This window comes from Natrix helvetica, assembly GCF_964273705.1.
Source record: "Natrix helvetica genome assembly, chromosome: 8".
Taxonomy (NCBI): domain Eukaryota; kingdom Metazoa; phylum Chordata; class Lepidosauria; order Squamata; family Natricidae; genus Natrix; species Natrix helvetica.
The window spans coordinates 6,270,135-6,287,801 of NC_138559.1; positions in this window are offsets into that span (position 1 = coordinate 6,270,135).

Here is a 17,667-nt window from a genome sequence, read left to right on the forward strand (position 1 = left end):
AATGGGCTCCCTTCCCTGCTGATTTATACCTGCACACATATTAAGAACAAAGGAGCAAACAGTAGAAGGTTTAAGGAAACGGGGGTTATTCCCCCAGCCTTTTGTCTTTTTTTAACTTGTGACTTTCAGCCAAGAAAAATGCACAGGATGGATGATTCAGTCTCCCCCCTTCAGCCCACCCCACCTGAGCTGTAGCAAGAGAATGAAATGTATTGGAGGTGGCACCTGGCTCAATTAACCAGCGAAAGAAGTGCAGATGTCCTATAGTGGGTGAACTACTTAGTAGGAGCCACCAATAAGTCTGTAGAGATTCTCCCTCATCCAGGCGCTGGTTGTCCCAAAGGGGCTTTTTCATGAGACAACTAAACATTCTTCTTTTTTTCTTTTGAAGACGTTTCGCTTCTCATCCAAGAAGCTTCTTCAGCTCTTGACAGGATGGTGGGGAATGGGAGGATTTATATTCCTTGCAGACAGCTGGTCATTTGCACTTGAGGTACTTGGAGGTTTCTCTGTGTCCTCAGGGTCACCTGAGTGGTGCAAATGGTTCCTGTAGTTTGCAATTTTTCCCCTCTGGAAATTTATTCCTCCTCCCACACCACTCAAAGGGTGTTCATCCCAAATTGTATAGATAAAAGTCTGTAGAGATTCTCTGTCATCCAGGTCATAGTTGTCCCAAAGGGACTTTTTCAGGAGGCAACTGGACATTCTGGGGTTTTTTGTTTTTTGAAGGGGTTTAGCTTCTGATCCAAGAAACTTCTTCAGCTCTGACTGGGTGGGGGAGAGTGGAAGGATTTATACTCCTTGCAGACAGCTGGACATTTGCATCCTTTTAGAGAGTTGTTGAGGCCCTTTGGAGGTTTATCTGTGTCCTCAGGGTCACCTGAGTGGTGCAAATGGTTCCTGCAGTCTGCAATTTCTTTTCTTTTGAAGACATTTTGCTTCTAAACCAAGAAGCTTCTTCCCAACTTCTTCTTCAAGGTCTATGGAGATTTTCAGTCATCCAGGTCATGGTGTTTCCAAAGGTGTTTAGGTGACCCTGAGGACATAGATAAACCTCCAAGTGCTTCAGCAACCCTCTAAAAGGATGCAAATGACCAGATGTCTGCAAGGAATATAAATCCTTCCATTCCCCACCATCAGTCAGAGCTGAAGAAGCTTCTTGGACGGGAAGTGAAACATCTTCAAAAGAAAAAGCAAGGAAGTCCAGTTGCCTCCTGAAAAAGGACCTTTGGGACAACCGTGTCCTGGATGACAGAGAATCTCTACAGACTTTTAACGATACAATTTGGGATGAAGATCCTTTGAATGGTGTGGGAGGAGGAATGGATTTCCAGAAGAAAAATTGCAGACTACAGGAACCATTTGCACCACTCAGGTGACCCTGAGGACACAGAGAAACCTCCAAGTGCTTCAATAGCCCTCTAAAAGGGGCCCATTTTTGCCCTCCCAGAGCCTCCGCATGGGCCCTGCACTTTCCTGGCATCCAAAACAGGAAGGGGCGGCGCCAACCAGCCCTTGCAACTACCAGTTCGGCAAACCAGATGTAAAATTTGCAACCGGTTCGCCCAAACCAATCCGAACTGGCTGGGTCCCACCGCTGGCTAGGAGTCTGAGGCCTCTGGAATATTACAGGAATCAACATTTAGCGCCCTCTGCAGTATTATTGTGATTTGGTGAGAGGAAAACCTCAAAGCTTTGGGTTGCTGGAGATGGATTATCCCCAGACAAATCTACCTCAAAGGTCCGAGGAGAAAATTGATTCGACCCATCTTCATGGGAGGTGTTGGATGCTTTCTACCAGGAGGTCTCTGGCGATGACAAGTGAAAGATAAGAGTAGCGCTTGATTTTAATAGATTTTCTGTGGTAAAATGGGAAAGGCAGCAGAAGGGAATAGCGACTTTAGAAGGAATAGGAAATAGCGTGGATGTTTGGAAAGTGGAATATCCTACCATCCAGTTGCATGCATGCATGCATGCATACATACATACATACATTAATAAATAAATGATTAGAGGACTGAAGGCTAAAACATTATGCATTATGGGTGTGGGCACGCTTGCGTGAGGAGAAAACGTTTGTCATCACTGGTTGAGGTCTCCTGCTTGAGCAGAGGGTTGGACTAGAAGACCTCCAAGGGATCTTCCAACTCTGTTATTCTTTTATCAGTCATCTAGGGGCCAGGAGCCGCCCCCTTGTGTCAAAAGCAGCCAGGCCGAAGATGTAACCTGATGCTCGGACCTCAGGATGTCTCTGTCCCGTAAGCAGATATCAGCTTGCCTGGTTTTCCCAGCCCAGCCGCTTCACCCCAGTCTTGGGAAGAGTTTGATTTGGCCAGGCTCCAGGCATGTCATCCGAACGGAGGCAAGATGGGTGAAATTGCAAAATGGGGAGAGAGGGATGGGAGGGGCCGTTCCTGGGCTGGAGGCCAGCGGGGAAGAGTGGGTTCCCAGAAGGCGCAGTGGTTACAGGAAACTGACGGTGGTGTGTGTGTGTGTGTGTGTGTGTGTGTGCGTGTGCGTGCAAGGCTGGGGCTTTGGGAGCTAAAATGATGTCCACGCTTATCAGTTATCGGTTTCACATAGGGGCCTTTGAATTTTGCAGCTGTGGCCAGCTGGGTTTTTTTTTTTTTGGCAGGAAATAGGATGCAGTGGCTCAGTGGCTAAGACGCTGAGCTTGTCAATCAGAAAGGTTGGCAGTTCGGTGGTTTGAATCCCTAGGGTCACGTCACCAGAGGTGGTATTCGGCAGGTTCTGACCAGTTCTGGAGAACAGATAGAGGAAATGTTGAGTAGTTTGGAGAACCGGTAAATACCACCTCTGGCTGATGGCGCCCCCATCTATTCTCTGAGTCCCAGCTGATTGGGAGGGAATGGGGATTTTACAGTAACCTTCCCCTGCTATACCCACCAAGCCACACAGACAGAACAGGTAGTAAAGACATTTGAATCCCACCACTGCACATAACAGAGTGAGCTCCCGTTCCTTGTCCCAGCTTCTGCCAACCTAGCAGTTCAAAAGCATGTAAAAAATGCAAATGGACAGCGCTGGCTCTTTGGCTTAGAAACGGAGATGAGCACCGCCCCCTAGAGTCGAGAACGACTAGCACATATGTGTGAGGGGAACCTTTACCTCTACCTTTTCTTTTTCTTTTTCCTCCTCTTCTTCTTCCTCCTCCTCTTTTCTTCTTCTTCCTCCTCCTTCTCTCTTCTTCTTCTTCTTCTTCTTCTTCTTCTTCTTCTTCTTCTTCTTCTTCTTCTTCTTCTTCTTCTTCTCCTCCTTCTTTCTCCTCCTCTTTTCTTCTTCCTCTTCTTCCTCTTTCTCCTCCTCTTCTTTTTCCTCCTCCTCCTCTTTTCTTCTTTTTCTTTTTCTTCTTCTTCTTCTTCTTCTTCTTCTTCTTCTTCTTCTTCTTCTTCTTCTTCTTCTTCTTTCTCCTCCTCTTCTGTTCTTCCTCTTCTTCCTCCTCCTCCTCCTCCTCCTCCTCCTCCTCCTCCTCCTCCTCCTCCTCCTCCTCCTCCTCCTCCTCCTGTCCAGATCAAATTCCCAGAACAAAGCCACCTTCTTGGCTTTGTTGTCAGCCAAAAATAAATCATTTTCAGTATATGTATCTGGTAGTAACCAACATACCAGCAGATGGGCCATGTGCTGCGCCTCTCCCCATTTACACAGGGTGTTGTTATTTGCTAATAGCCTCCGCTTAAGCATATTGGTCTTACACATAAGCCTGCCAACTCTCAACCTATTCAGAGTCCTCCAAGTAGTATAAAAGGGAGGTCAGATCCTTCAGCCGCATCCTCCTTTAATGTTATTCCTTGCTCGATGGTCTTTTCCTTCCTGCGTCTTTTAATTCGATTTTGTTCTTGCGTACCCTTGAGAAGGTTTGCTCTTGCCAAAATAGCTGCTCTTAGCTGTATCTAAAGTCAGGGTAAGGGCCTTTCCACCACGATCTATGGAAATGAATGGGGATGGAGAGGTTCAGTGCTGGAGAATTACAGAGTCTAAGAACTCCCATGGATTGCCAGAAGAGCCAATCAATCAATTTGAGGCTAAATAAAAGCTGATTGCTCCTCAGAGCAATGATTAGTCAACTGGATCTAACATACTTGGGCATGTGAGTTGAGTGGATGAGGAACGACCCAAGAAAATTGATTGCATTTGGCAAGAAGAAGCAGGAGAATGGGAAGACAACATCTACTGTCAGACAAGAATCTGAGAGAGATTATGGAAATGTCCTTGGAAGAGCTACAAGTTATTAAACCCAGGCCAGAAGGATGAGCATGTCTTGTTTTTATATTTTACTAGCTGATAACCTTGTGTCGCCTGGGTATTTATTTATCCAAATCCAGTATTAGATAGGAAAAATCCAGATTTTGTTGAAAATGTCCGCAATTTCTAATGTTGGATTTTCCCCCTTACCAGAGCCCCCCACCCCTGGGGAGTACTGTGAAGCCATTACCATGGCAACTCCACTGCACTCTACAGTAGAAGCCATTTTACGGCAGTACGGTAGAAGCCATTGTAAGGCACAACAGGCTGTATCTTAACAGAACACACCACCCTGAGGGGTGTTAGGGGTGTCTTACCCCCACAGTATTTGTTTCCAGAGAGTAAGTCATCTGTGTACCAAGTTTGCATGAGGCAATCCAGAGTTATGCTGGAACACACACACATACAGATAAATAGATAGATAATCTAGATGATAAATGATAGACAGACAGACAGACAGACAGATATAGATAATTGGTTGGTTGATTGGTTGATTGGTTGATTGGGTGATTGATTATCTAGGTAGGTAGGTAGGTAGGTAGGTAATCCAGGTAGGTGGGTGGGTAGGTAGGTGGGTGGATGGATGGATAGATGATAGATAGATGATAGATAGATAGATAGATAGATAGATAGATAGATAGATAGATGATAGATAGATAGATATGGATGGATGGATGGATGGATGGATGGATGGATAGATAGATATAATTGGTTGGGTGATTGGGTGATTGGGTAATTATCTAGGTAGGTAGGTAGGTAGGTAGATAGGTAGGTAGGTAGGTAGGTAGGTAGGTAGATAGATAGATAGATAGATAGATAGATAGATAGATAGATAGATAGATAGATGATAGATGATAGATAGATAGATAGAGGATGGATGGATGGATGGATGGATGGATGGATGGATGGATGGATAGATAGATATAACTGGTTGGGTGATTGGGTGATTGGGTAATTATCTAGGTAGGTAGGTAGGTAGGTAGATAGGTAGGTAGGTAGGTAGGTAGGTAGGTAGGTAGGTAGATAGATAGATAGATAGATAGATAGATAGATAGATAGATAGATAGATAGATAGATAGATTATCTATATAGATAGACAAACAGACAGACAGATAGAAATACCTCCATGCAAGTCCTAGGAATTGAAGATAACTTGACGATACTTGTATGCCATCCTGAGAAATGGCTCTTTTGTGGAATTTGGCTCAACCAAGTCAACTAGCATTGGGGGTAATCGGCAATAAATGGTTTCTCCCCAAGGCAGGAGCTCCTTTTGTTCATCCTTTCCTGCTTCCCAGCTACAGGAGGATAATTTTAAAGGGTGGAGCAGAACTGGAAAGGGATTACGAAATAATGTGTGCCCACTTCAGCAGAGGCCTGAAGTGTTATTCTTAGCAGTAAGTGCACATTTGCACCGACAAGGGTTGCGAGGGAAAGCGCCAAGGTTAGAGAGAAACAAAACACAGAAAGTGCACGAGCTGACAGTGCAATTAGAGCTTGCATGCATAATGAATTAAGCCCACTGACCCTTCAGGAGAGCGATGATGGATGGTAACGCAGCCGAGTCGGTGATGCTGAGTTCATTAACCTAAGTAATGGGACGGGCGCCCTTGTCTCTGTGCATACGCTCCGATTCTAATTGAATTGTCTCAGCCATGGGGTACTCCCTCTGATCAGGCTTGGTCACACACACAAACACACCAACCCCCCAAGAATAGGATATTTGAAACTGAGAGAAGGTAGGCATCACATCAAGCGAGTCCAGAAAAGCCCAGTGGGTGCTGGGCCAGAGATATTTTTCCAGAGGAAGGAGGGAGGGAAGGAAGGAAGGAGAAAGAGATGGAGAAGAAGGAAGGAAGGAAGGAAGGAAGGAAGGAAGGAAGGAAGGAAGGAAGGTGAAAGAGATGGAGGAAGGAAGGAGGGAGGGAAGGAAGGAGAAAGAGATGGGAGAAGGAAGGAAGGAGGGAAGGAAGGAAGGAAGGAAGGCGAAAGAGATGGAAGAAGGAAGGAGGGAGGGAAGGAAGGAGAAAGAGATGGGAGAAGGAAGGAAGGCGAAAGAGATGGAGGAAGGAAGGAGGGAGGGAAGGAAGGAGAAAGAGATGGAGGAAGGAAGGAGGGAGGGAAGGAAGGAGAAAGAGATGGGAGAAGAAGGAAGGAAGGAAGGGAGGAAGGAAGGAAGGAAGGAAGGAAGGAAGGAAGGCGAAAGAGATGGAGGAAGGAAGGAGGGAGGGAAGGAAGGAGAAAGAGATGGGAGAAGGAGGGAAGGAAGGAAGGAAGGAAGAAAGGAAGGAAGGAAGGCGAAAGAGATGGAGGAAGGAAGGAGGGAGGGAAGGAAGGAGAAAGAGATGGGAGAAGGAAGGAAGGAAGGAAGGAAGGAAGGCGAAAGAGATGGAGGAAGGAAGGAGGGAGGGAAGGAAGGAGAAAGAGATGGGAGAAGAAGGAAGGAAGGAAGGAAGGAAGGAAGGAAGGCGAAAGAGATGGAGGAAGGAAGGAGGGAGGGAAGGAAGGAGAAAGAGATGGGAGAAAGAAGGAAGGAAGGAAGGAAGGAAGGAAGGAAGGAAGGAAGGAAGGAAGGCGAAAGAGATGGAGGAAGGAAGGAGGGAAGGAAGGAAGGAGAAAGATGGGAGAAGGAAGGAGGGAAGGAAAGAAGGAAAGGAGATGCATCATCATCAGACAAGGTGATATTAAAAGCAAAGAGTAATTAAAACCAATTCTAATGCCACTTAATTTTTTTAAAAAAATTTCTGCTCCTCTCCTTTTCATGTCATTTCATCTGCTCAAGAATTGTAGGGCAATTCTGGAAATTTTACAGTGTTTTCAATCTTTTGGGATGGTTGTAATAAAATGGAGTTGGTCATACAGGGTGCATTAAGTCCCCAGGCTTATTTGGGTAACTCTGGGAAACCTTAGATTTCTGCTGCTGGAATTTAGTGGCAAAGTGGCCGTTTTCAATAGTTTTTTTTTCTCTTTTCCCTTGTTTTGGGAGGAGAGGAGAGAGAGGGAGGGCGATAAAGAAAGAGATAGATAAGGAGGGAGGGTGAGAGAGAGAAGAAAGAGGGGGGAAGATAGGGGGAGGGAGACAGGAGAGAAAGAAAGAAAGAGGGAGGGAGATAGGGGAGGGAGGGGGAGAGAGAAAGAGGGGGAGAGAGAAAGAGGGAGGGAGAAAGAGGGGGAGAAAGGGGAGAGAAAGAGGGGGGAGAGAAAGAGAAAGAAATAGAGGGAAGGGAGGGAGAGAGGGAAGGGGAGAGAGAGAGAAGGAGAGGGGGAGAGAGAAAGAGAAAGAAAGAGAGGGGGAAGGGAGAGAGAGGGGGAAGGGGAGAGGGAGAAAGAGACGGGGGAGAGAGAAAGAGAGGGGGAGAGAGAGAAAGAGGAAGGGAGGGAGAGAGAAGGAGAGGGCGGAGAAGGGAGAGAAAGAGAGAAAGAGAAAGAGAGGGGGAGAGAGAAAGAGAAAGAAAGAGAGGGGGAAGAGAGGGAGAGAGGGAAGGGGAGAGGGAGAAAGAGATGGGGGGAGAAAGAGAAAGAAAGAGTGAGGGGGAGTGGGGGAGGGACGGTGAGAGAGAAAGAGAGAGAGAGAGAGAGAGAGAGAGAGAGAGAGAGAGAGAGAATAAAAGTTGAAGTTGTTGCATTCCCCTTAGCAGAGTGATATTTCACTTAAACCCCCATCCCCAGAAACCACAAGGGGAGGTGGGGGGGGGGCAAACATCTAAGCTCTGCTCTGACCCATTTCTGCTCCTTAGAGCTAGCAAATAAATATATTCGTGGCTTCCCATTCCAGCTGGGGGAGGAAAAAACCCTCCCTTATAATCATCATCATCATCAAGATATTGTCCAACATTTCTTCTTCTTTCCCTTGGATCAGCCCAGGTATTTGGAGGGTTTATATTCCTAAATAAGCTGATTTGTCCATCAAGCATCTGCATTTCATGTGAGGCTTAACCAAATCTGGGGAAAACATTCTGTCTCCTCTCTTTGCTCAGTGCATCATGTTTCGATGGAGAAGAAGAAAGAGCTGCAACAAGAGATCTCCAGAGATCTTCCCCGGAAAGCACCAGAAGCAGTGATGGGTTGCAGGCGGTGTGACCCAGAACGGACGTACCAGTGGCTGGCCGGAGCACCAGGTACCGTTCCAGTGCAATGCTCCAGGGGGGGCCACCCGCCCTCCTGAGCTCCTGACTTCTACTTGAGCTTTTCTGTGCATGCGCACAGAGCACACAGCGCCTGTGCGATGCTCCGCCAAACAGCTGGAGCCTCACGGAGGCATCGCAAAAGGTAAGGGCGCATGCGTGCGCTGTGCGCATTCATGTGGTGCAACCGGTCCGGAACCCAACCCTGGCTAGAAGGCAGGAACAAGAAGCCAAATGGGTGGAAAGGATCCAAGAGGAAAATCAACCTTGAATGGAGGAGACATTTCCTGACAGTGAGAACAGTCAACCTGGGCGTTCCATCGCTGGAGGCTTTAAAGGAGAGATTGGAGAACCATTTGTCCAGAAAGATGCAGGGGTGGGCTACTGCCGGCATTGCAGCCGGTCCGGTGAGCAAAAAATTAGCACCTAAAACAGTCTGCGCATGCGCACAACGTTAGAAAAGGGGGGGGTTTACATTTTTGCAATGAAGATCGTTCTGCACATGCACAGAATCGAAAAGATGGCACTACTGCCGATAAAACCAGTTCAGGGATGTGGCAGGCCGAGGGACTCCCTACTCGGCCGAACCGGGCCCAACTGGTTGGAACCCACCTCTGAGGCAGGGGTGAAATGCTCTGAAGTCTGCTATCGCTTCACGCGCACAAGGATTTCTTTTTTTAAAAAGGGGGCATGAATAGCCCTTAGGAGGCTGGTAGAGTGTTTCCGGGAGGGGGAGCAAAAACAAGCAAAAAAGGGCATAAGGAAGCTTATAGAGTGCTCCCGGGGGCTGGGGAGGGGCAAAATTGAGCAAAAGACGGCCCATTTTCCTCTCAATTCTGCCCTCCCCAGCCCCCAGGAGCACTCTATAAGCCTCCTAAAGGCTATGCATGACCATTTTGGTGAAGGGGGCAGGGTTGCAGGAGGCAAAAAATGCTGTGCCTCTTTTTTGAGGGGAAAAAGGTCCGTCTTATACTTCAAAAATATGGTCAATTGCGCGCCACGGCTGATTGTGCAGCTGATCATCGGAACTACTGGTTCGCCTGAACTGGCCCGAACCGGTAGCATTTCAGCCATGCATTGAAGGCATACATCAGAGTTGTGTTTGACCTCAGGAGGGGCAGGGTGTGTGTGGCCAGGGTGAGTGTGGCCAGTGTGACATCACTCATGTTGGGGGTGTCAGAGATGGCCAAGTGCTAAAGCAGGAATTCCCTCCGACCCTCCCTCCCTCCCTCCCTCTCATTATGATCTTCTTTCCTTCCCTCCCTCCCTCCCTCCCTTTCTTTTCTTCTTTTTCTTCCCCTCTTCATTCTCCTTTCTTCTTCCTTCCCCTTCCTTCGTTTTCCTTCCTTGCTCTCTTCCCATCTTCCCTTCTTTTTCTTTGTCCTCTTTCTCCTTTCCTGTCCCTTCTTTTATGCTCAAAGGCAAAGGGGGAAACATTTCTCCTATTGTTTTGTTTTTAGTTTCTTTTGATTGCCCTCTGCCAGCAAAAACGGAGCTTGAGAGGGCCACGTGCGGCCTTCTTGGGCTCTGTTTTTGCCTGCAACAACCTCCTGCAGCCCTCTGCCACCAAAAACAGGGTCCCTTTTTGCTGGTAGAGAACTGCAGGAACCCGTCATGGCCGAAAACGGGTCTCAGCCCTCCCGAGCTCCATTTTTGCTGGCAGAGGCACCGGGGGATGGTTCTTTGCTGTTTCCAGAGCAGCCCTGCGGACCAGATCTAAGCACCCCATGGGCTGAATCCTGCCCGCAGTCCTTGAGTTTGACACCCCTGATGTAGGGTCTCCCGTGCGAGCAGTGGGCTGGACTAGAAGACCTCCAAGGTCCCTTCCAACTCTGTTATTCTACTAAACCCATGGTGTAGAAGCAATTTGCCACTTCCTGACCAGAAGCGTCACATGTCGGGGAAGGACTCAGCGCCCCAACCACCAAAGTCGTTTCCCACCAGCTTGACGTGAGTTCCCTCCGTGAGAAAAAACCGCCTGGCGACATCAGGCAGCCGAGTTCCTTCTGGATTAAGCAATGTCAGGATTGCTTAAAAAGCAGCAAAGGATCAGCCCCAGGGACAGGGAGGTCGAGGGAGCTGTGCGCAAACAAGTTAAAATGTCTGGAAGTTGTTATGAATGTATTTTTCGGGCGAAGTGTTTTGTGTCAGAGATAACTGTCGGTCACATTCAGAAGAGAGGACTGAATGGGAAACGTATAATTCTACTCTGGCCCCTTTTCGCTTTCTTTAGCTATCCTCTTTTTCTCGCCAGCTGAAATGTCTTGACAGGATCAAGGCCGGTGAAAGAAAAGATGATTTCCCCCCACCAACAATCTCCAAATGTGTTAGGGATCGCAACTCACAAGATCCCAGCCTTCCAAAGTGCAAAGTTTGGAAATTCTCCAAACTTTTTGGGAAGTCTTCCCCATTACAAAAACAAGCAAACATCCCACGGCAGTGCTGGTATTCTTCTCAACTGGTCAAAACACTCAAAGGCCAGGATGAGAGGACCTACAGGAATCCTATCTTGAAACTTCATGACAGTGTGGGTAAATGTGGGAGCTACAGGCAGCCTCCATGGACAGAGGCAGTATACCTCCAAAGGAGAATATTTGTAGCTCAGGGTTGAAATGAGGGGTCCTTGGTGCTCTCTGAGCTTGGTAGTTTTCTGGCAGATGTTTCGTTACCCAAACTAGGTAGCATCATCAGTAATGGGGGGGAGGGGAAGGGAAAGGGAAAGGGGGGGGGAGGAGGAGGAGGAGAGGAGAAGGAGAAGGAGGAGGAGGAGGAGAAGGAGGAAGAGAAGAGGAGGAGGAGGGGAAGGGGTAAGAAGAAGAAGAAGGGGAGGAGAAGGAGGAGGAGGAGGAGGAGGAGGAGGAGAAGAAGAAGAAGAAGAAGAAGAAGAAGAAGAAGAAGAAGAAGAAGAAGAAGAAGAAGAAGAAGAAGAAGAAGAAGAAGAAGAAGAAGAAGAAGAAGAAGAAGAAGAAGAAGAAGAAGAAAGGTTTCTGGCATAGGGAGGAGGAGGAGGAAATGGAGACTGTGGAGTTGTTGGGGCTCTCTGAACTTGGTGGTTTTGTGGTAGACATTTAATTATCCAAACTAAGTAACATCATCAGTAGTAAGGAGTGAGGTTTAAGAAGGAGGAGGAGGGAGGAGATAATGACAACTGTGGGATCCTTGGTGCTCTCTGAGTTTGTTTTTTTCTGGCAGACATTTCATTACCCAAATAGGTAACATCATCAGTATTGCAGGGAGTGGGGTTTGAGGAGGAGGAGGAGGAGGAGGAGGAGAAGACAACTGTGGGATCTTTGCTACTCTCGGAGTTTGGTTGTTTTCCTACAGACGTCTCATTACCCAAAGGAGGCAACCTCTTCAGTGATCATCATCAGCAATTTGGGTAATGAAACGTCTGCAGGAAAACAACCAAGCTCAGCGGGAGGCCTCCGAGTGGAGTTGGTCCTGCTGAGGCCTGACCATCCCCTCCTGTTTCTGCTTTCGGAGGCCTCCAACTTCCCGATGGGAAGCAAGCTCTGGAAGTCTGCAAAGTCAGCCTAAAGCCTGACCCTGGGATTCATTCTCATGAGCAAATGCTGGTTTCCCCTTCTGGAAAGGCTTATCTCCTGCCTGTTCTCTCTGTGGTGCATCATTAGCAATTTCCCAAGAAATAATTTGGAGAGAGGGGGGGAGGGGGGGAGAGGAGAGAATGAGAGAGAGGAGAAAGAAAGAGAGAGAGGGAGATGAGAGAATGAGAGAGAGAGAGAGATGAGAGAGAGAGGGAGATGAGAGAATGAGAGAGGGGGGAGAGAGAGAGAGATGAGAGAGAGAGATGAGAGAGAGAGGGAGATGAGAGAGAGAGATGAGAGAATGACACAGAGAGAGAACATAGCAAAAGGGTTTTTTTGTTTGTGTTTGAAGAAATGTCCTCCTGGGTTCAGTTCCAAGTGGGGAAAAAGACGCTAGAAACATGGAGGCTGTTTGGAAAGATATTTTTTAATGGTGGACAGTGTTAGATATTAACATATATCGGGATAAGTCTTCCCTCTGGTCCGCTCCTACAGCGGGAAACAGGTATCCTTGTAATTGGTCGAGGGGCGTGCCCAATCCCTATAAAAGGGGAACCCTCCGACTACAGAACAAGCTGGATCACTATTACTACTAATAAAGAGCTGTTAAGTCACTTCGTGTCCGCAGTCTGTCTCTCGTTGCCCAGATCTAACATTGGCGACGAAGGTGGGATCGAGAGACAGATAGGACGAAGAACGCTACCTCCAGAATCTCCGGATTTGATCCAGCCCAGGAATTCGGCAGCAATTCCGACAGCCATCTCAGATCACCGCAGCGCGGCAAATTCAAACAGAGAAGATGGCGATGCATGCTCCCCCCGCTCCTTTCGACCCAGCAAACGGCGAATGGGAAGCCTTCATGATTCGTTTCGAGTGTTTCCTCGAAGCGAACAAATACACGGGGATCACCGATGCGAGGAAGAAAAACATCTTCCTCGGCTACTGCGGAAAAGAAGTCTTCAATACGGCCAGAGACCTCACCGCACCTACTCCAATACAAGCAGTATCGTGGACAACGTTGCAACAGACTCTGCAAACTCACTACGCGCCAAAACCTTCCCGCCATGTCTGCCGCAAAGAATTCAACATGAGGACTCAGAAGGCGGGAGAATCCATTAATCAATATGTTGCAGCCCTACGAAAAGCAGCAGCTCACTGCGAATACAGGGATCTGGAAGAACACATCTTAGAGCAACTCATCTGTGGGTTAAGAGACATTTCGCTGCAAAAGAAGCTGTTGGCAAACCCGAATTTAACCCTACAGACAGCGTTAAACGAAGCAAGAGCGTCAGAATCAGCGGAGAAATCATCTGTAACCATACAACGAGGGGCCAGCATAAACCAGCCAGCAGCAAGGCAAACCAGAGTGCACTACGAGGACGCAAGCCCTGACTACGAGAATCCCGAGTTCGAGGACAGTCACCTGATGCAGAGCAGTCACTTGAGGCCTGGGGGGAGGCCCGGATCCGGGTTGCCGCCCTGCGCAAGTTGCGGAGGGAATCACCCCAGGTCTACGTGTAGGTTCAGGAACGTTGTTTGTTCGCATTGCAACAAACTTGGGCACATCGCACAAGTGTGCCGGAGCGGAGTCCCTGCCTCACGGCAGCCACCCATGTACCGCCAACAGAAGCCCAACCCAGGGGCTTGGCGAAATCAAAAAGGGCGCCCAGAGAGAAATCCACAAGTGTTTACCCAGAGAGAACATTTCCAAAGAGCTGAACGAGCGTATCCCCAGAGAGATTACTCACAAGGAGTTGAGCGAGCGTATCCCCAGAGAGAATACACACAAAGAGCTGAACGAGCGTTCTATCAAGACGCTCAACGAGAGTATTTTCAGGATGTAGACGATGAGATAGAGTTGACCCAGAGAGAGGAGTTGCGAACGTATCTCACCACAATACATCAAGTCCGCCCTAAGCGGCCCAAAAGGCTGAGAGTCACAGTCCTCTTGGAGGGCTCACCCTGCGAGCTAGAAGTCGACACAGGATCGACCCTGACGATCATTTCATGGGCATCCATGAAACAGGCTATCCCTAGCCTCAGAAAGAGCCAACTACACGCTCCAGACGTCCTGCTACGAGACTACCAGGGGAACCAAGTCCCCATCGTGGGCCAAGGCACATTCCACATCCGTTTCAAGGACATCGAAGCCCAGCTGCCCGTGACCATCGCCAGCGCGCCATTGCAGAACCTTCTGGGGCTTGATTGGTTTGAAGCCCTGGGGTTAGAAGTCACCGGGATCAACGCCGTAAGAAACAGCAGCGCTGAACAGATTTTTAAGGAATTCGAGGATGTGTTCAGCCCCGGTCTTGGTAAGTATGTGGGTAAACCAATATCATTCAATTTAGACCCTAAAGTGGCGCCAATCCGACTTAAACCGAGACGAGTGCCTTTTGCACTCCGCCCTAAAATAGACAAAGAGATAGATAAGTTAGTGGAGCAAGGAATCCTTGAGCCGGTAGATCACGCGCGCTGGGAAACGCCCATCGTGACCCCAGTCAAGCCAGACGGATCAGTCCGCATCTGCGCGGACTATAAGTGCACAATTAATGTCGCGCTACAACAGAGCGCATATCCTGTGCCAGTAGTACAGCACTTATTGCACTCGTTGGGGCCAGGAAAGGTATTTGCAAAGTTAGACATGGCACAAGCTTACCAGCAACTGCCAGTTGATAGCGCCACAGCGGAGGCCCAAACGATAGTGACGCATAGAGGAGCATTCAAATGCAACCGGCTACAATTCGGCGTTAGCATTGCCCCAGGATTGTTCCAGAGCGTCATGGAACGACTGTTGCAAGGGATACCAGGAGTCGTCCCCTATTTTGATGACATCTTGGTGTCAGCTGCAAACGAGGAGCAATTAAACAAAAGAGTCAGATCTGTTTTGGCCAGAATCAGAGAAAAGGGTCTCCGCCTGAAAAAAGAAAAATGCCAAATTAACGTGCCTAGCGTAGAATTCCTGGGTTATAGAATTGATGGTCAGGGAATACACCCCACTTCAAAGAAAATTAAGGCGATCCAGGACGCCCCCACACCACGAAATCAGACCGAGTTGCAGGCCTTCCTCGGATTACTTAACTTCTACAGCGTTTTTCTGAGGCAGAAGGCGACCGTCGCTGAGCCACTACACCGTCTACTCCAGAGGAACGCACCATGGAAATGGGGATGATCCGAAGCTGCCGCTTTCGCCGGGGTAAAGCGCCTGCTCACCACCGACTCACTGCTTGTTCAATACAGCCAGACCCTACCGCTGGTATTGACCTGCGACGCATCACCTTTCGGAGTTGGAGCAGTCCTCAGCCACAGGATGCCCGACGGAAAAGAAGCACCCATTGCGTTCTACTCCAGAACTCTGTCATCGGCCGAGAGGAATTACAGCCAAATGGACAGGGAAGCGCTGGCTGCCGTAGCAGGAGTAAAGCGTTTCCACGAATACCTCTACGGCCGTGATTTTGAACTAATCACAGATCACAAACCGCTGTTGGGACTCTTGGCGGGAAACCGCCCCACTCCGGTCTCCCTTTCTCCTCGCATGACCAGGTGGACTGTTTTCCTGGCTGCGTATTCATACAAATTGATACATCGACCGGGCTCCACTCTTGGACACGCAGACGCACTCAGCCGTTGCCCATTACCTGACATTCTGCCAGACCCCACTCCAGAAGTACCGGTATTGCTCATTGACTGTTTGGATTCGGGACCGGTTTCTTCCTACGATGTTGCAAGGTTCTCCTCTAAAGACAATTTAATAAAACAAGTTCAAACTTGGGTTTGGAGGGGGTGGCCAAAGGGAAATGTGGGCCCGGAATTCAAAATGTTTTGGGCGAAACGGGACGAGCTCTCAGTACTACAAGGATGTTTGTTGTGGGGGGATCGAGTTGTTATTCCGTATGCTTTACGTAAAAATGTATTAGATGCTTTACATATGGGTCATCCGGGGATTGTTAGAATGAAGGCGTTAGCAAGAAGTTACGTATGGTGGCCAAACATGGACAAAGAAATAGAGGAGTGGGTGGCCACTTGTGACCCATGCCAGGAATCGAGACCAGCACCCCCGGAAGCGCCCGCCACAGAATGGGAGAAACCCAAAGCACCCTGGTCGCGAATACACATCGACTTCGCAGGGCCATTCCAAGGTCAGACTTTTCTTATAGTCGTGGATGCATACTCAAAATGGCTAGATGTAGTCCTAATGACTTCAACCACGGCAGAGGCCGTCATAAAGGTTCTACGGCGACTCTTCGCCACCCATGGCCTGCCAGATCTCCTCGTATCCGATAACGGGCCCCAATTCACGGCCACGCACTTTGAAACATTTTTAGCAGGGTTGGGAATTCGGCATGCCCTCATCGCGCCGTTCCATCCAGCATCAAACGGACAGGCGGAGAGAATGGTACGATTCGCAAAAGAGGCCCTCGCCAGGATGGGTCCAGGTGATTGGCAAACACGCATTGACCATTACCTCCTCATTCAACACATTACCCCGAGCGCAATGACGGGTAGGAGCCCCGCTGAACTACTCATGGGCCGTTGCCTACGATCTCACCTAGACCGGCTCCACCCGAATTACTCTACCACGGCTCCCCCAGACTCTACAAGTAAGATCCGGTCATTCAGAGTAGGGGATTCAGTATACGCTCAAAACTACACAGGGGGGACATTGTGGATGCCGGCAAAGGTCATTGGCATCACGGGTCCACGATCGTATTTGCTAGAGCTAGAAGATGGGCGGAATTGGAAAAGGCACATCGATCAACTTCGGGGTCGCCTAGCACACTCCAACCTTCGAAATGAAGATGAAAGTTTCCTGTCTACGGAAAGTCAGCCACAAGAAAACCCCATCATAGGAAACAACGACGCCGGCGAGCCAAACGTGGAACAAGACTACACGCACGTAACAGAGCAGCCCCCAGACAACGCAGCCGAACAAACTCCTGAATGCCCGAGCAACGAAGGAACAAGACCTCCAGAACGGGAAATAGAAAAAGCACCCGATCCTGCAACTACTTCGAACCAACCCACACCCAGTCCTGCAACCACTTCAAACCAACCCGAACTACGACGTTCCTCCCGAGCAAGACAAACACCCACCTACCTAAAAGATTATGTTACCTACCGAAACGTCCCATCTAGGAGGGGAGGGGTGTTAGATATTAACATATATCGGGATAAGTCTTCCCTCTGGTCCGCTCCTACAGCGGGAAACAGGTATCCTTGTAATTGGTCGAGGGGCGTGCCCAATCCCTATAAAAGGGGAACCCTCCGACTACAGAACAAGCTGGATCACTATTAATACTAATAAAGAGCTGTTAAGTCACTTCGTGTCCGCAGTCTGTCTCTCGTTGCCCAGATCTAACAGACAGGACCACATGGTTTGAGGTCCCATTGAAAAAAAGGGAAGAGATGCTGATAGTGCCTGGGTTTAATGGATACTGCAAAGAGGCCGAAGATACAAGCAAACATGCCATCTTAGAATAGAATAGGAGCTGGAAGAGACATTGGAGGTCTTCTAGTCCAGCCCCCTGCTCAAGCAGGAGACCCTATATCGTTTCAGACAAATATTTGTCCAATCTCTTCTTAAAAAACCTCCAGTGATGAAGCACCCATGACTTCTGGAGGCAAGCCGTTCCATTGGTTAATTGTCCTCAGTTTTAAGAAGTTTCTTCTTAATTCCAGGTTGCTTCTCTCCTTGGTTAGTTTCCATCCACTGTTTCTTGCCTTGCTTTACGTCGATG